Here is a 7,309-nt window from a genome sequence, read left to right on the forward strand (position 1 = left end):
CCCAAGAGGCAGACGTTGCAGTGAGCTAAGATTGTGCCATTGCACTCCAGCCAGGCGACAGACAGAGTGAGACTCCGCCTCAATCAATGAATCAATCAATAAAATTAAAAACTTGAAGCCAGGCATGGTAGCATGCTCCTGTATTCCCAGCTACATAGGAGCTTTTCCCAGCTGTTGAGAGAAGATCACTTGAGCCTGGGAGGTCAAGGCTGCAGTGAGCTATGATCTCTCCACTCCAGCCTGAATGGGAGGGCAAGACCCTGTCTCTAAAAATGAAAAAAATAAAAAATAAAAATGAAAAAGACGAGACTTTTATAACTTTCTGAAACAACCATTCAAAATGGTTTTAAAACCATCAAGAAATTGGTTTGCTGGGATCATCTTCAACATCCCGTAGGAAACTGATATTGAAGATACTGGAATTTACAGCTTCACTTGTGAATTCTGAATTAATAGTTTTGAAAATGGATGTTTTAAAATTCCTGGCAGGGTCAGGTACGCTGGTTTGCACCTATAATCCCAGCACTTTCGGAGGCTGAGGCAGACGGATCACTTGACGTCAGGAGTTCGAGACCAGCCTGGCCAACATCATGAAACCCCATCACTATTAAAAATACAAAAATTAGCTGGGTGTGGTGGTGCACACCTGTAGTCCCAGCTACCTGGGAGGCTGAGGCAGGAGAATCGCTTCAACCAGAGAGGCAGAGGTTGCAGTGAGCCATGATGGCACGACTGCACTCCAGCCTGGGTGACAGAGCCAGACTCCGTCTCAAAAATAAAAAATAAAAAATAAAATTCCTGGCAGTTTTCTATGATATATCACAAGGTGATATTTCTCTTACATTTTGTAGGAGAAGGACTTGTCTTTATTTTTCTTCTGTCTTATATTTTTCCCTTAGATTTTTGCTAAGTCTTGATCACTTTTTTTTTTTTAGGGACTACAGCTCCTTGACTGCAAAGTAACAACTGTTGCAAAAGGAAGTTTTCTACTTGTTAAAAGCCAGTAGCTTGTTAGCCCTGTTGTTTAAATACTGGATTTTTCTTTCAAATTTCACAAATATCTTAGGAATGACTGGAACATTTGTGTTCTTAACACTGAGGAAATCCTTGTGTAGACGAATGAGGCCAGATGGAGGGTGCAGCAGAGAGCTTAATAGCCTCTTGGAATGGAAGGAGGGGGCCATATTAAAATATGCTCCAGGCCTTCCAGGGGCCCCTATTTTCCGGTATACACATATAAAAGGCATTTTTCTTTTTTCCTTGATTGGGGCCAAGGGTAATTTTTGTGTCAGAAGTGAGTGCTAAGTGGCTGAGTAGGTGTGAGGAAGGCTTAGAGATCCAGCTTATTTATAGACAATCTGATTATAATATTTACGATCATTGATTTTTAAAAACTACTGGACCTCTTAAAAAAGGTTGGATATGAGACTGGTATATACTGAAGCTAATAGCTTTCTCTTTTCAAAGCGATAGTGTCTCTCTCTGACGACACACAGGCTGGAGTTGGGGTACAGTGGCACTATCAGAGCTCACTGCATCCTCAAACTCCTGGGCTCAAGCGATCCTCCCACCTCAGCCTTCTGTGTAGCTGGGACCACAGGTGTGCGCCACCATGCTCGGCTAATTTTTTAATTTTTTCTTTTTTGTAGAGATGGAGTCTTGCTATGTTGCCCAGGCTGGTCTTGAACTCTTGGCCTCAAGCAATCCTCCTGCCTTGGCCTCCCGAAGTGTTGGGATTACAGGTAGGAGCCACCTCTCAGGGCCTAAGAGTTTTCTTATATATCAGCAATAACTAACTCTAATGTAATTGGAGAAAAGAAAGAGCCCATCCACAATACCCTTCAAATATCAGAAATCTCTAGGAATAAACCTGGCAAGAAATGTATGAGATTCCTTTGTGGAAAACTGTGAAACTGGCAGGGTGCAGTGGCTCACGCCAGTAATCTCAGCACTTTGGGAGACCAAGGCAGGTGGATCACCTGAGGTCAGGAGTTCCAGACAAGCCTGGCCAACGTGGTGAAACCCTGTTCTCTACTAAAAATACAAAAATTAGCCAGGCATGCTGGTTCGTGCCTGTAATCTTACCTACTTGGGAGGCTGAGGCAGGAGAATCGCTTGAACCCAAGAGGCGGAGGTTACAGTGAGCCGAGATCACAGCACTGCACTCCAGCCTAGGCAACAAGAGTGAAACTCGGTCTCAAAAACAAAACCAAAACAAAAAAACTCAAAAAAAGAAAAAGAAAAGAAAACTGGAACTTCAGGAAAAAAATACATAGAAAACCCGAGTAAACCAAAGGATGCTGTGTTCTATAATGGGAAGATTCAAAACTTTAAAAATGTTAATGCAAACTGATGTTAAAGACTAGATGTAACTGGCTTGCCTTCCCAGATATCCAAATATATGCTAAAAGTTAGGGTAATTAAAATAGTGCAGTATTGTTGTAGAATTAGAAAAACTGCCAAACAGCTAGAATGTAAATGAGAATTTAATATATGGTTAAAGAGATAATTCAAATTAGTAGCGGAAAGAATATGCCATTTAATGGTGTGGGAACCATGAGAAATAGTTAGATCCATTCCTTATGCCATATAGGCCAGTAAATTCTGATTGGATTAAAATTCAAATCTGAAAATCAAGACAGTAAAAATACTGGAGGTAAATTTAGAAGAATTATTTTCTAGTTTTGGAGTAGTTTCAAGTTACTCATGTGAGACACAAAACTCGGAAACTAAAAGGAAAACAGGAGGTATTTGACTAATACTTACTTTGGAAATAGGAGTTGAATGAGAAGCAGGGAACTTTTCAGTTCATTATTCTTTATGTATACTGTATACATGCACACACACATATTTTAAAAGAACTGTGCAGGCACTATACATGTAATTTTTTTTTTGAGACAGAGCCTCTCTCTGTTGCCCAGGTTGGAGTGCAGTGGCGCAATCTTGGCTCACTGCAAGCCCCGCCTCCTGGGTTTGTGCCATTCTCCTGCCTCTGCCTCTGGAGTGGCTGGGAGTACAGGTGCCTGCCACCATGCCCGGCTAATTTTTTTGTATTTTTAGTAGACACGGGGTTTCACCGTGTTAGCCAGGATGGTCTCTATCTCCTGACTGACCGCGTTAGCCAGGATGGTCTCTATCTCCTGACCTGGTGATCCACCCGCCTCGGCCTCCCAAAGTGCTGGGATTACAGGCGTAAAAACTGCGGCTGGCCCTATACATGTAATTTTTTAAAAACAAGAGAACTTTAAAAAATGTAACAAAAACATGCACCAAAAAATGTATACTTCTTCATACCTTGAAGAAATATATTTTACATTTTTACAGCAGACATTAATGAAACTTTAGTCCTGTGTACCTGTGGCTGACTGCCACAATTACTTCAGACTATAACTACGACAGTTATTTCTGTTACTACTTGAGACCGTCACTACGACAGTTATTACTCTTACTACTTGAAACCGTCATTACGAGACTGAACGAAGGGACAAACGTAGAAATGATAAAAAATAAACTGTTTTAAAGGAAGGGGAAATGGGGAAGAAGAAGGGAGCGCCCTGCTTCTAGTGGGCAAAGGCAGCCCCCCTGAGCTTCCACAGCCCTTGGTATTTATTGGGTAGAATGAGCAGGGAGGAGGCGATAAGATTGGTCAGCTGGCTTGATTGATCACCAGTTCCCATTACTAACAGGCTTCAATTATGTCTAATCATAAAAACACTTGTGCCTGGGTCGTGAATGCCCTCAGCAGTCCTTCTGGGCGGCAGACACGCTTTGTCAGTTTGCCAGCACCCTGCTCTCATGAGAAAGTTTGCTGCTTACTCACGTGGCCTCCAGTGGTATAGTGAGTTGATCACGACCCTCAATCTTTTGGCCTCTAAGAGCCGCCGTCGGGGGTGGGGAGGTGCCAGCCTGCTGAGGCCTTTGGGTTCCTAGGCTTCTGGCATTTTAAAACCACCACTGCATTCCACCTCCTCTTGGATAACACCCTGAAACAGGCCAAGAAGAAATACAGGAGAAAAAATTACCTGCTGTTGTATATTTCTATTTCAAATGAATACTAGCTGAACATTTACTAAATAACATTGTTAGGTATCAGCAAAAGCGGGCTTATAATAGTTGGGTGAGGACAGGGGAAGACTGAAATGGGCAGAAAAGATTACTGGATGTCCTGCAGGTTCAGTGTGCTTTGGCCTATTTTTCAACTGTGTAAATTTCGGCTGCCGCTGCCTTCTCCTCCTCCTCCTCGTCCTCCTCCTCTCTCTCCTCCCTCTCCTCCTGCTTCTCCTCCTTCCTTCTAGTAAGCTTACTGGAGTGAAACATTTTCAAAAAGGGTTAACGCAAATAATTCTTGTCCAAAGAAATAGAAATAATAGAAGTGTGAAGGGGCGTGGGAAGGGGTTGAGATGTGCCCGTTCAGGCCCGGGGCACTGGCGAGGGTGTGCGTGTGAGTGGGGCGTGGGGGCGTTAATGGTTTCTTCTCCCCACAATGAAAGAGAAATAGTAAATTCTCCTGGGGGCGGTGAATCAGGTGGGAAGGTGGAGCCAACGCTCTTTGCAAACTGTCTGGAGAGCCAGGGGTTGGTAGCAGGGAAGACTGTTCGGTGGTGACTCTGGGGGAGGAGGAGGGGGCGGGGAGCAGGGAGCGGGCAGCGGGGGCAGCCCCGGGGGAGGAATGGGAGAGGGAGGAGGAGGCGAGGGGCACAGGGACAGCCTCTGGGGCTGAGGCCGCCCGTGGAGTCACGGGTAAGGGGAGGGCCAGACACAGGGCCGCCCGCTTCCCTCCCGGCGCACCGCAACAGCTCTTCCCCATGTCCCGGGTTTCAATGGCTCGGCCCACCCGAAAGCTCCTTTATTTTTGAAGGATAATATTGCTGGACATAGAATTATTTGTTGACATTGGTCAGCCCTTTGAATATATCATCTAGTATCTTCTGGCCTCTGTGGTTTATGATGAGAAATCAGCTGAGGATTCTTGAATATGACTTGTCTGTCTCTTGTGCTTTCAAGATTCTCTTTCAACAGTTTGATTATGATGTGTCTGGCTATGTATCTCTTTGAGTTTACTCTACTTGTACTTTGTTGAGCATCTTAGATGTGTAGATTAATGTTTTCCATCAAGTTTGGGAAGTTTTGATTCGTTATTTCTTCAAATATTCTTTCCCTTTCTCTGTCTCCCCTCCTTCTGAAGTTCTTCTTATCCATGTCTTGCTTTGTTGCTGATGTCCCAGTGGCCTCCAAAACTGTGTTCATTTTCTTCATTCTACTTTCTTTCTGTTCTTCAAACTAGATAATATCAATTGACCTACCTTCAAGTTTGCTGATACTCTATTCTGCTTCTTCAGATTTTCTGCTCAGCCCCTATAGTGATATTTTCATTTTAGTTGTTGTACTTTTTAACTCCAGAATTTCAATTTTTCAAAAATATGTGATTTTGATCCTTTTGTGAATATTTGCATTTGGTGAGACCTTGTTTTCATGATTTACTTCAGTTGTTTAGACACACATTCTGTTAGCTCTTGGAGCACATTTAAAATAACTAATTTAAAGTATTTTCTAGTAAGTCTAAAGTCTGTACTTCCTCAGGGAACCGTTTCTATTAGTTGCTTAATTTCCTATTATAGAGCCATACTTTCTTGTTTCTTTACATGCCTTGTAATTTCTGTTGATGACTATTTAAAATAATACATTGTGACACCTCTTAAAATCATTCTCTCCCTCCCCAGAGTATATTGTTGGTGCTGCAATTTTTTAGCTGCTTTGTATATTTAGTATTTTTTTGAACTAATTCTACAAAGTCTGTACTCTTTGTTTTGTGGCAACTGAAGTCTCTATTTGGTTAGCTTGGTTGTTGAGTAAGGATAGGACAGAGATTTCTGTAAATACTGTAAACCAGTAAATCTCCAAGTCAGGTCAAATACGGACAATCTTGCATGTGGAGTCTTCCAGAGTATTACCAGACAGGTCTGACCAGACAGTTCTGATAAGGACAAATCTTTGGGAATGAGGCTTTAAAAAGAGCTTCATTCTGCTCACTCTGGTGGCTCCAATACTGCGCCAGGAATGTGGGGTGTTATTTTTCAAGGACACTGCAGGAAAGGAAAGTGAGGCATGAGAGTGAATCAAGGTAAAATGCCACAAAGCTTACTGTTCTTACTGAGCATTGGCTGGTTTTCTTAAATACATGCTTCTTGAGTTGCTACAAGCCTTTGGTCAATTTCTAGAGTTCTGGAAAAGTTGATTCTAATAATCTTTGCCAACTTTATCCTTGTTTCTATGGAGAACAGAAGCTTTGTCAGTATTTATTCCACCATTTATGCTGAATTCACCTCTTGATTTTTAAAAATTAATGATCTAAATAACAGTCATATCTCTCTGTATAAAGAACACAGTGCTCTGGAATATGATTTTGGGGGATTCACATCCTGGCTTTGCTGCTTACCGGTTTGTGGCCTTTGGCAAGTTACTTAGTGTGTATCAGCTCTCTTTTATGAACTGGGCATATTAATAGTACTCATCTCATAGGTTGGTTGTGACTATATAAAATGAGTTAATATGTGAAGAGTTCCTATAAGGATGCTTAATACAGAATAAACATTTGGTGAATCTTACCTTTATGACAGCTACTCTAAATTTTCACTACAATTCCACACACTTGGTAGGCTGCCACCTCCTCCTCCTCCTCCTTCTTCCTCCTCCTCCTCCTCCCACTTCCCCCTCCTCCTCCTTCCCCTTCCCCTCCCCTTCCCCCCTTCCTCCTTTTCCACCCTCTTCCTCTTACTCATCCTCTCCTTCTTCTTCTTCTTCCTCCTCTCCCTCTTCTTCGACAGAGCTTCCCAGGCTGGAGTGCAGTGGTGGTATCTTGGCTTACTGCAACCTCCACCTACTGGGTTCAAGCAATTCTCCTGCCTCAGCTTCCTGACCTAGCTGGGACTACAGGCATGCACCACCACGCCTGGCTAATTTGTGTGTGTGTGTGTGTGTATTTTTAGTAGAGATGGAGTTTCACCATGTTGGCCAGGCTGGTTTCAAACTCCTGACCTCAAGTGATCTGCCCACCTCAGCCTCTCAAATTGCTAAGATTACAGGCGTGAGCCACCACATCTTGTCCTGATAGGTCAAATTCTAAATTGAGGTTGATGGAATTATTTACTGAAGTCGCAGAGGTAGTGAGTAATTGGTTCAAGCAACCTTGAAGAGTTGCTGCAAGGATTAGAGATAATGTGTAAAATTTTAAGCTCATACTTACAGGCTGCTCATTAAATGGGAAGCACTCCTACAAATTATGGCTCTAGCATTTTCTCCATAGTGGGTA

The sequence above is a fragment of the Macaca thibetana genome, chromosome 7, assembly GCF_024542745.1.
Source record: "Macaca thibetana thibetana isolate TM-01 chromosome 7, ASM2454274v1, whole genome shotgun sequence".
Taxonomy (NCBI): Eukaryota; Metazoa; Chordata; class Mammalia; order Primates; family Cercopithecidae; genus Macaca; species Macaca thibetana.